The 12,560-nt window shown below is 37.2% G+C and overlaps 1 long non-coding RNA gene across 1 annotated transcript in view; it reads left to right on the top strand.

The window, feature by feature from the left end:
• Nucleotides 1–12,560, top strand: part of LOC116629944 — a 124,135-nt gene that overhangs the window by 95,127 nt on the left and 16,448 nt on the right. The window lies entirely within an intron of this gene.

A 12,560-nucleotide genomic window follows, 5' to 3' on the forward strand; every position in this document is an offset into this window, starting at 1 on the left:
GTTTTGCATCCTTTATTGCTTCTCAAAGCACCTTCTCTGGCCCAGCAGCATTGGCATCACCTGGGAGCTTATTAGAATGTAGACTATCCAACTTTGCTCCTGACTTACTGAGTCAGAACCTTCGTTTTAACAAGATCCCACATGCTTCATATGCATGTTATAAATTGAGCAATGTTGCTCTTTAACACTTTTTATACAATACATGTTAAATAATAGGAAAGATAATAAACATGTGAAGCAGGTAATTATATATCACTTATAGAACCCCCTCCTTAGATTCTGTAGTAACTTCAGAATCCTGGAAGCCATGAACACTTGATACTTCTGAATAGAGATGAAGTTGGCAGTTTCAGAATCTATTTGCCCAACTCAAAAAAAAAAAAATGAAATAAGTGATCATGCAGTGAGCAGGGATGGAGGAACAGAGTCACTGCACATCAAATTTGGCTCGGTCCTCCAGCCGAGGACAGTCCTTACTGCCTCCAGATGATTGCCACAGTGAGCTTCAAGGAGCAGTAGGAGTTCTAAGGCACTACATCTGTTTTCCTCATTTCCTCTGATCTCAACTAGCTCGCTCACTTTTAGTTATTTCATTTGTTGATGTTTCTGCTCATACTTTATTTAGAAAAAAAGGGTCACCTCAAAATATGTACACAAAAAATAAACACTAAACAGTCGCTACCTTAAATCCAAAAAGCAAAGTTTGAAAACCACTTTGCCAGATTGCCAGTGGTCCTTTCTCTGCTCCTCAAATTCCCTGTGTCAAAAGCTAGCTATTGTGTTTAGCCACAGAGTTCATATTGAGGTGATTATGATTGTATAAACTCAAAGTTCTGTTCCAAGAAGTTATTTTAGTTGAGTTTTCTCTTCAATATTTAATGATTACAATGATTACGTGCTCCGTGGCAAGGACTGTGGTCGGAGCTGGATATGTAAAGATGAGTATGATACAGTATCTGCTCTCGAGGAAATTTTAGGCTGGTGGGCTGGACGGACACATAAATAGATCACTTCAAGAGACTAAGTGTTTGATCAAGGATGCTCAGGGTGCTTTGGGTCTCAGGAGAGGGGCATTGTGTGATTAGAGAAGAGTCAGGATCAAAATTGTATTTTGAATGCGGAGTGAGAGGTGGGTGAAGAAAGGAATGTTGGAAATGCATTCCAAGTGGAAGTTGCAGTGAGACTAAAAATGCTGATGTATGAAACCACTATGATGCATTTCATTGTCTACAAATTTACAGCAATGGTTATCAGGAGGAGGCATGTTATTATTTACATCATAAGAAGTATTCCCCATATACTCTCAAGTTTCTTCTTGGTAAGGGGAATGCTTTACAGTAAAAATTAAACTCTTTGAGAGTTAACATGTTTTTTCCCCCTCCTGTTGAACTCATAACATTTAAACACATAGTAGGGACTCAAGAACTATTTGTTGAATAAATAAATGCATGAACTAATTTATTAATTTGAAAGGGGGTAGACTGAGTTTTTCTTAGCAATGTCTTAGTTACCTAGACTCTGTCATTGATAAAGATAATGAAAACTAGAGGGAATGATGCCTCTAAGAACATGGAGGTGAATGACAACCAAAGGTGGGAAATCCTGCTGGTCAGAGAACTCATCCTCTATTAGGCAAGGTGAGGGAGTGGGGGGGGGGGTTTGCATAAAATTTGAATTGAAAACAAAATATAAAATATCATTGGAGATTTTAAGAAATCCTCAGTGATGTTTGAAAAATATATACAATAATTTAATATATGTTTATTGATAAAATCTAAGCAACTATAAAGACATGGTAATAAACCAAATAGCAGGCTTATGTTGGACCCATATATACGTGGGACCCCAAATAGATTTACTGTGAAGCAAACAAAGCTTTGCTTCAGGGCTCCTTACTTGGTTTAGGAGGGATCCTCCTATGACATTTACATTGTTATATGTTTTAGGGACATTTGCAAGAGTAAGTTATTTTTACCACAATTAGTGAGGACTGCTAGTTCTTGCTAGGTAAACTTAAAACACTGTAAAGGGATTAATAAATAGGACTATACTTGGTTCCTTTCTCCCTGCCTGAGTTAGTTCTGACCTTAGCCAGACCCTTTTGTTATCAAATTAATGGAATTTACTAATTAGAAGGCAATTGAAGATCTTCCAGATGGTGCTATATCCTGATTTCTTATCTAAGGAATCTTTATAGCAGGATATACCTGGTGTGTCTTGATTATTTATTATGAATTAGTCTTCACTTCATGGCTTTATGAGCCATAGCTGGATTGAAAAATGGAAGTTAATTGTATAGTGTTTCTTGCTACATGACTAGAGAGTATAAAGATTGAGAGACCCACAAAACTAAGAGGCTTCCTTGGGCCATTTTGTATTGGCCATAGTGCTTGTCACGCTAAATCCAAATGCATGCCAATGTGGAAAAGGGATTTAGAAAGATGTGTTCCAATGTGATATGACTCCTTTCTTGTAAAGTTGAATAATCATTGATAAAGCCTGGTGCTGGGCAGGACTTGGTTTTTGTGAGTCTGATTGATGATTCAATGCACTATGTTAGTAGAAACACATTATAATAGTTGCCTGTGGAGTATGGGGAAAGAACTAAGAAGAAGATAAAAATAAATAGGTAAATATTAGTAAATAATATAAATAAGAGAAAACCTTAGTAGGACGAATAATGATAATATGTTATGAACTGAGGAGGTGATTTAGTGAACTCTCATCAGTGAAGGTCCAAGAAAAAAATATAAACAGTATAAAGGTATAGAAGTGAAAGTCCCTTCTATGTCCCTTGCAATAGGTGAGAATTTAGTTTTTATCCTTTTATATACATGTATATCGTATGATATTTTTAATGTTTTTATATATATACCATATATGTTATATACACGAAAATATATATTATATATACATAAAAATACATATCATCTTTTTATAGCATTTCTTGGGAATTTATATAGATGCATTCTCATTGTTAAACTATGTAAAAATAAAAAGTCTATATATATGGAATATTTGGATTGTTGCACTTAAGCACCTACTTTCATCTCCCCCCACCGAATGTTCTAAATCCTCAGGACTTGTGGAAATGATCCACTTTTCCTCATTGGAATAGAAAGGCCTTCCTCTTCCTTGAAGACTATGCAGACTTCAAATAAGGCAAATGCCCTTAAGAACAATGCTTGCACTCCTTAAGACCTGTCCCGATCTGTTACCAAACTCATCTAAGATAAGATCTCAGTAAACCTGTGGGAAAATACAGATCCTAGGAAAAGGGAGAGATTGCACACAAAGCAGCAGTAGGATGGCCTAACACATGCCAGCAGGAACTGTGGGAGTTGATCTAGCTGTAGCTCCTGAATGTGCTTGGGGACTTTGTCTAGGAGTGGACCAAACAATTGTAGGATACAACTTTGGATAAGGAAAAGTTTGGCAATGGCCCTAGGATGAGAATTGCAATAGTGCAGGAAGCACCAGCATCTCCGAGAAGCTCAGTAACAGCTCTCCTCTGTAGTCCAGGGCTGATGGTAGGAGATGCTCCAAGACTGGGCTCCCCAATGACAGTAGAGAGGATAGAATCCCAGAATAACAGAGGCCAGATGACAGCATTTAACTATCAGAAACAAAGTAGAAATAGTAACTGTAATTGGCAGTAAATTAGGAATGAGGGTCAGCTAGACCTGACCCAGGAAGGCAGGGCTACTTCATGGATGTGTGAGTTGTGCTTAAATGGGCTCCCAGCTTTGTTTAATGCTATGCTGTCACCATCTTGAATTTCATTGTAATTCTTTAATTACTTAACAAAGAGCCCCACATTTCATTTTTTCATTGGGTCCCATAAATTATGAAGTCACAGGGATTTTATAGGAATCTGTGGAAATGGTCCATAGAACATGGTATTCCTAGGGGCAAGATATAGGGGTAGCCAAAAAGGGGTATTGCATAAAATATGTAATTAGAAGAGATCAAGAAAGGATGGACAGAAGACTTTAATGGAAAGTCATGATCTCTTACCCAGATTTTAGACCGTAGTGATTTATCATCCCTAGAACCTATCGGTTGGAGAGACCAAATTCCCATCATGAAAGGCTTTTTAATGCCATAGCAAATATATACAGTAGTGAGTCCCTTAGTCCTTTCTCAAAGGAATTTATCATCATTTACTTGGGTAACTAAACATTGGGGTAAAGGGAATACCCAGATCTTTTAAGGATCCCTTTGGAGTTATATGTAGAAACTATTGAATAGTTTGAAATATATTGAAACCACTGGTTAGCTTTCAATAAAAGACCATCCCTAAAAGCCCTCAGTGGCAACCCTGTCGGGACCCCTCTAACCCCTGAGAGCTTTTTCTATATCCTCACTTAATAAAACTCTATCACTTTACTCATTCTCCTTTGTCCTCGAGATTCATTCTTCGACTCTGTGAGACAAGAACCTCGCTCTCCCACTTCACTGTGATCTAGCTAAGAAGATTTCCATGCAGGACATTGAAAGTGTTACCTTGCTCCATCTTACTGCCTATCATACAAAAAGAGAGGGATGAGTTAAAAAAGAAACATTTCAGCTTTCAGGCATAACTTAAAGGACACATAAGAGATTAAGGATTTGAGGGATTTGAAACAGACTTTTCATTCCTGGCCTCTCCACATGCAGAAGATTCTAAAAGTAAGAAAGTTCATCAGGCCAGACATTAAATTAGGAGAACTGTCAGAAAATCCAAACATAAAGCAAATTGTGTGTGCTTTAAGATCCTTTCTTAAGATAAGTAAGATGTGTTTCCTAGCTTCAAAAAGTTCGGCTTCTGTTATAGATTCTAAACGGGGAAGTAAGCAAATACATAAAATGTAGTGTGATCACAGCCCTGATAAAAGTAAGCAGGGGGTGCTAGGAGAGCATTCCAGGGACACTTCCCACAAACAGGCAGGAGGATGGCATTAAGATAAGGCTTTCCAAGAAGGGGCATCTCTACAGTTAGTAGTGAATAAATAGGAGTTATGGAAGGTGGGGGTGGGAGACATTTTTTTCAAATAGAGGGAGCTGAATGATATTATAGGAAACCCTCTGAAAAATCTCCTAGAGGAGATCTGAAACCCTTGAAATGTCTTGTAGAGGTTTTCCCCTTTTATAGAAACAAATGGGATCAACCAGCTGTAAAGATTCTCTTTTTAAAAAAGGTTTTGTTATAGAACTTAAAAAACATCCAAAAGAAGAGAGAATTGTATCATGAACCCTCATGCACTAATCTCTCAGTTTAAAAATAATCAAACTCATGGCCAGTTTTGTTTCATTTGTGATTACCCCTTCCCGCATTGTGTTATTTTAAAGCAAATCCCAGGCATATATGATTTCACCTGTAAACATTTTACCTCTAATGCATAAAGATTCTTTTTGATTAATAATCACAACACCTTTATCACACACCCAGATTAGCACTAATTCCATAATATTGATGCTTCCTTTTGAATAAGGTAGGCCACTATTGCTATGTTCTTCTGGGAAATAGATCACTTAAATCACTCTAATGCCAAAAGAGAATTATACAGTATCTGAGGTCCTTTTAAGAATTCCTTTTTTTTTTTGGAGGAGGCAAGATGAGGAATTATGCTAGCTTCCTTTTTTGTAGGTATTTAGGAGTCGTAGGTTAGGAACAAGTCTATCCTCAATGCCCCAAGAAGTTATGAAAATGTAAGAAATGGAAGTTGCTATAGGCTCTTAATTTTGTTCCTTTGTAAGTTTTTTCAGAATAGTTGTTCAGGTTATACTTAGAGAGGTCTAGCTGCTGGTTTCAGGCAGTCTCTCTATGGTCTACCCTTTGTGCCAAGTGATTTCTTCCTAGACTGGCTTAGGTGCTGGGCTGGGTGGATGAAGCTCTCTTACCTTTACATAGAGGAACAAAATTCAGTGCTGCTAATAGACTGCAAATAACAGGAAATAAGGAGAAAGGATAAACAGAATCAGACCCAGTACCATGGTACCCTAGGACTTGTGCTTAAGTACGAATTTATAATCAAATGCCATCTGGCCTTAGAGTAGTAGCTATGCGGGGTGGACACTCCAGTTTGGCTGATCTCAGCATCCATGTGCAAAGACTTAGAGACTTGAGAGCATGACCTGTTCTGAGATCTGTAAGGGTTATTGCCAAGTACAGGGTTGATAAGGCAGGTGCTGGAGAAGTTAGTGGACACCAAATTATAAGTAAAGAAATTAGGAATTATTGGAGTATTTTAAGTGATAGATTTCTGCAATCAGATTTGTGTCAGAGTGGGGCATAGAGGAGGGCACAAAAGCCAATAGGAGACCATTTTATCAAAACAAGAGAGGATCAGTGCATGAATGAACATAGTACCGTTGAGAGCCATGACTGTGGACAGTATGGAAAGATGCTTGCAGATAAGTCCACAGTACTGGGAGGCCAATTAGATGGGAAGTTGAGAGGAAGGAGTTAGGCGTGGCTCCCAGGCTTGTAGCCTGTCTTGGAGAATTGCAGTGCAGAGGTTTCCAATTGCAGTGTTTCTTGGCTGATGTGCAAATTCTACTGGATTACTAGTCAGTGACCATTGCTACTCTAAACCCCAACAGTAGCATTTCTGAGGTCAGAGTTATGGCCAGAAAGTCAATTGGAGGATCAGGCAGTTCATATTAGAGCTAAATGTTTATTCATCCAATGTGTCTTCTGGTCAGCATGGAAAACAATTCCCAGGTTCCCATGTTCACTTGAACTTCTTCCCTAATGCTTTATTTTTAGTTACTCTCACACTAAAATAAGGTTCTATTTGGTCTTTCCATGTTGGAGTCCACTTGATCATGTACTATAATCTTATAGGTTATAAGAAAAAAACAAATACGCTTTGATTTAAAGGCTATTACATCCCAAATTTCAAATTAATACTTCCATAAATTAGATAGGACTTCATGTACCAGGTTTCTCCTATATCCTAATATTGATTATTTAATAAAATCTTCAAATTGATCTTTATCTCTCTTCCAGAAAATGAGTATAGTTCTTAGGCTGTTTTCCTTCTGGCAAAACCAGAAGAAACAGCAGAATATTTAATAATAGTCTGAGGTCCAGGATCTCAACAGGATTTATAAGCTGTCTCTGTCCTTTTCCTGTGAGGGTTGGCATTCATTTTATATAGTGACAAACGAATGTGGGAATAGAATCTTTTGTTCTTTTGAAGAATCATTTACACCAGCATTATGGACTGGAGGAGTTTTGTAGCCACCTGTTTTCTCCATAAGCTGTTTCAAACCCATGTGATACCTACTCCTACACCTGATTTCAAAAGTTAGTCACCTAGTACAGCTGGAGAGAAGTAACACAATGTGACATTTATTATCTAGAAGAGAGGCACATTTTCCTCTCATATCTTGAACGTTTAATCACTTTATCACCACATACCTGGGGCAGATCTACTCACTGTCAAACATGCAAAGTCCAAGAAAGAATTTTGGGTGCTTTTTTCCAGTAATAGAACAAATATTTAATATATTTTAATTTATTATCTTATACCCAGAAGTTAGTTTTACTGGTGATTTCCTACCGTCCATAACTTACTGGGCTCTGGCACTGATGGTTGATTTACTGTTCTATCAGTTACTTAATTGGAATGAATTATTCATAGTTCTTCCTGACGAACAACCCAATTATTATGCTAATCATAATAATCTAAGTCTTCAATGTTTTCTAAAGCATGCTGCCTAATGGGGTTATTAATGTGTGTATAATTATAGTCTTATAAAAATTCAGAAACATGCTTTGACAGACATTTTTATTTATATTTAGGCTTTCAAAAACATCAAATGTAAGATATCTTTCACACTGCACTCAATTTCTTAAATGTCATTTTCTTTCCTTGATATAAACCTGTGAATGAGTGTGATAAATAAAATTACAATCAACTTCATTACTAACACAAAGAAATATAACAGAATTTTATACCCAGTCAAGTCCTGCTTTCGAGGACTTTGGCTTTAACAAGATTTTCCTTCATGTATGGGTATTCTATTGGAGGCAAAAGGAGTGAACTGACCTTATATTTATTGTTATATTGTCAACTCTTAATTGTTCATAGGAGAAGCAACTGCATTGTGGGCTAATTAACTATTAACTGTTCATACCTGGGATATTTTCCCCATACTTCTGTATTTGTTAAACACCTCAGGCCCAAGTTATTATATTTGCATGTGCTTGTCTTATTTCAGGGCAAAAGTTAATATTTGAAGTTACTGGGATATTCTGTTGCTTTCAGTAATAATAGCTACTTTAATAACCAACTCCCAAGGGCATTTAAGCTTGGACATCTGACACACAAACAAGGCAATAAGAAGTGATATTTGGCTCTTAGATCTCAAACCGAGCATTTGATGGCTCATGGCTAGGTCTAAGTAACCAAGAACAAATTAGGGTTAAAACACACATTCTGCTCAATTTTGTTGCAGTGGAGTTGTTAAAAGGATGTTTTTGAGACTTGGCAACAGTAACTCATGGCTTCTGTGAAATGTTAAGATTATTCTAAGAAATAAGACTGCCTCCTTTTTGGACACAACTCATTTTGTCTTTAAGTACACAGGTATGGATGATGAAAAGGAACATTTCCCATTATTTAATAGTTTGTACTCCTTGTAAGGTTTTTTCCTTATTTTTAACTCCCTTGTTTTCTCTATCATTTTTAAACCATTAATTTCCATTTTGGGATCTGGAGATCAACAATTGTGTCCTCCAGGACTTGGAAATGGACGACATTTGAGGAGCTTTGGGGCTTGCTGGTAATTCTCCTCTTTCATCCTGGTTGTTCTAGAGCTCTCTGGGACAGCTGTGATGCGGGGCTCACTTGTGTACTGTGGTCTCTGAGCAAAGTCTTTATTCCTGTCTCTCTGGACCTTCTGTGATTGGACACAATTTTGGACAGGCCAGCCCTGCTCATTCCCTTTACACAAGGATGCTGATTCTCAGGTTGTATGGTGGGGGGTGTCCTTTGAAAGGAAAGGAAGGAAGGAAAACCAACATTACATAGTTTCTATTCTGTTTGACGTAAATAATTTTTGAAGTTACATGACATATAAATAAAGGAAAATTAAACTAATTCCTATTTTTGGCATCTGCTGAGCCAGCTTCAGCTTAACCTCTGGCTCTGACCTCCTTTTTCCTTTAGGATCTGTCTTTGTCTGTTCAGGCTGCTGTAGCAAAATACCACAGACTGAGTGGCTTATAAACAAAAGATTTTATTTCTTATAGTTCTGGGGGTTGGAAGTTTGATATCAGGGTGCCAACATGGCTGGGTAAGGGCAGATTAGTCATGGCATCCTTCCATGACTCAAGGAACAAGCAAGTTCCCTGGGCCTTTTTTAATAAGGCACTAATCCTACTCATGAGGGCTCTGACCTGGTGACTTAATCACCTCCCAAAGATCTCATCTCTTAATACCATCACCTATGAGGTTAGGATTTCAACATATGCATTTTGGAGGGACACAACATTCAGACTGTAGCAGGGTCCACACAGAGAAGACACTATAGAGCTGAAAAGCATTATAAAGACTCTTTTTCAACTACCTTGTTTTCCTTCCCTTGCTAGAGGGGACTTGATGTTGGCTCTGGTTGCTTGGGCAGTGGTGGGTATGATATTGCTCTGTGATACCTCCTCTCCAAATTCTCTTTAAGGTTCAGTTCCTCCACTTTGCTGGTGTAGGAGGAGGGAGGGGCAAAGAGATAGTTATCTCTTGCCTTAATTGGTCAGTAGTGATGCCCCTTTTTTGCTGCTCTTCTGACCACCAGTAACTTACAATCATTGCCCTGTCTGTGGCAGGTAATACATACTGACTCCTCCTAGGACACATGTATGAATCTTCAGATGAGTTTTAGGGGATGACAACACTGCACTTTTCATTATGAGGTCCAGCTCTGGCTCTTTTCTTCTCCCTCCTCCCAGCTCTGGCCCAAACAAGCCATCTTTCAAGCTTCCTATTTGGGAGAGTCATGAGTGAACTGAGCTTTGGGTGGGGTTCTGCCTAGATGGCCCAAGTCCACCTGCCTTCTCGGTTGGTCACACGACCTATGGGAGACTCTGGCGTCATTGTAGGGCTGTGATGAATACTCTGAGCATCTATCTCTTCAGGGACCTTGCGAGACCTTCTTTTGGAAATACACTGAAGAACAGGACTGCTGAGTCATGTGGTTCATATATTTATTTTGACTAGAGCCAAGTTGCTCTCCAGAAAGGCTGCACTACTCTTTATTTTCACCAGCATGGACAAAAGTTCCTGTCTACCAGTATTGTAACGAATGCTTAGCATTTTTCAGCTTTCTAATTTTTACTAATCTATAACTTATTTTAATTTCCATTGCTATAATTACCAGTCACTTTGATTTGTCATCTGTTTGTAATTGTCTTGGATTTCTTCTATATATTGGATATTCATATTTCTTGCTCATTTTTCTTTGGGTTGTTGTTTTTCATTATACATTCCTAAGAGTTTCTTGTATATTCTAAACAGTAATCCCTTGTTGGTTTTGTTATTTGTGAATATCTTCTTCCATTCTGTCAGCTATATATTAACTGTATCCATAGTATCTTTTATTGACCAGAAGTTCTTCATTCTGATGTAGACAATGTAATCATTTTTTCTTTGTTTGTGCTTTTGAAGTTTTGTTTAAACAATCTTTCTCCTTCCCCAATTCTGTAGCTATTACATATTTTATTCTACCAACTTTCTAGTTTATTACCTTTAGATATTTATTCCTGCTGTTGTCTACTTTGATATGTAAGGTTAAATAGAGATTCACTTTTCCCAAACCATTTTACTAAATAATTCATAGTTTTCCTATGAATTTGTGATGCTAGTTTTATCTTATATAAAAGTTTCCCATATACATGTTTTGCCCTGAGCTCTCTATTGTGTTCCATTGGTCAACATGATTGTTCTTGTGACAGTATCTTACTTTTTAAATTGTGATTTAAAAGTATTAATATCTGACAGCTTGCCCCTCTTTTTTCCCCATCTTTTATAAGGTTGGCTTCCTTCTATCAAATAATAGAATAAATTTATTTAATTCTTTTTTTTTTTTTTTAAAGATTTTATTTATTTATTTGAGACAGAGAGAGAGCACATGAGATGGGGGAGGGTCAGAGGGAGAAGCAGGCTCCCTGCCGAGCAGGGAGCCCGATGCTGGACTCGATCCAGGGACTCCAGGATCATGACCTGAGCCGAAGGCAGTCGCCCAACCAACTGAGCCACCCAGGCGCCCTAAATTTATTTAATTCTTAAAAAATCCAATTGGAAATGTGATTGGTATTACATCAGATTAGTAGAATAATTAGGAAGAATGAATATCTTTGTAATGTTAAGTCATCTTAGGTAAGAGAATAAAATGTCCATTTAATTTTATGAATCATCTTGTATGACCCTTATTAGAGTTTTTGTTTTCTCCATAGTTATTGTGTTCTTGGTTAATTTCTAGATATTTTATAGGTTTTTCTTTCCTTTTCTTTCTTTTTTGCTATTGTTATGTTTTCTAGTTGGTTATGGCTGGTGTAAGTTAGTACTATCGGTTTTTTAAGTTATTATATCCAGCTAAGTTTCTGAAATTTCTTGTTTTTTAATTGCTTTATGTGGTGATAATTCTGTGGTTTATTAGATGATAGTATTATGTACAGTAACCTTATTTCTCTTTATCTTATTTTTCTTTTCTTTTAGTATTGGTAGGACTTGGAGAGTTCAACTGTATCCATCAGTTGTGGTGATACTGGGTATTGTTTCATTTTTTATTTTTTAATTTTTAATTTTTTATTTTTTAATTTTTTTAAAGATTTTTTATTTATTTATTTGACAGAGAGAGACACAGCGAGAGAGGGAACACAAGCAGGGGGAGTGGGAGAAGGAGAAGCAGGCTTCCTGCCAAGCAAGGAGCCCGATGCGGGGCTTGATCCCAGGACCCCGGGATCATGACCTGAGCCGAAGGCAGACGCTTAACGACTGAGCCACCCAGGCGCCCCATAAGGTTTTGATATATAATGCTTACCAATGTGAGGAAGTTCCCTTCCAGTGTTAGTCTGTTAAGATTTTTTGAAAAAAAAAAATAGGTCCTGAACTTTATTAAAGTTTCTTTGCATCATTTAAGTAATTGATACTTTTTTTTTCTACTTTGCTAATGAGATAATGGCATTGGTGAGTTTCATGCAACATAACTATTTTTGCATTTCTGGGATTAACCTCATTTGAGGTTAATGTGAACTTTTTGTTTTAGTTAGCTAGCTGTATGACCTTGAGTAAGCCACATAACCTTTCTCTGCCTAAATTACTTACTAGTAAAATGGAGATAATAGTCAAAGAATTGTCTGAATTACATATGTTCAGCATTTAGATGAGTGCCTGACACCTAATAAAACCTATGTAAGTGCTTATAAGTATAATATAATTTTTTTTGCCATCAGTTAAATGATCTTTTAATTTTCTTTTATTGTATACAATCTGATTTTGTAAGCAAAGTTATACTAATCAAAGGGACCTGGGTACCTTTGGGCTTTTTCAAAGCAAACACATTAAAATCAACAG

Source organism: Phoca vitulina, unplaced genomic scaffold, assembly GCF_004348235.1.
Source record: "Phoca vitulina isolate PV1807 unplaced genomic scaffold, GSC_HSeal_1.0 scaffold3, whole genome shotgun sequence".
NCBI lineage: Eukaryota > Metazoa > Chordata > Mammalia > Carnivora > Phocidae > Phoca > Phoca vitulina.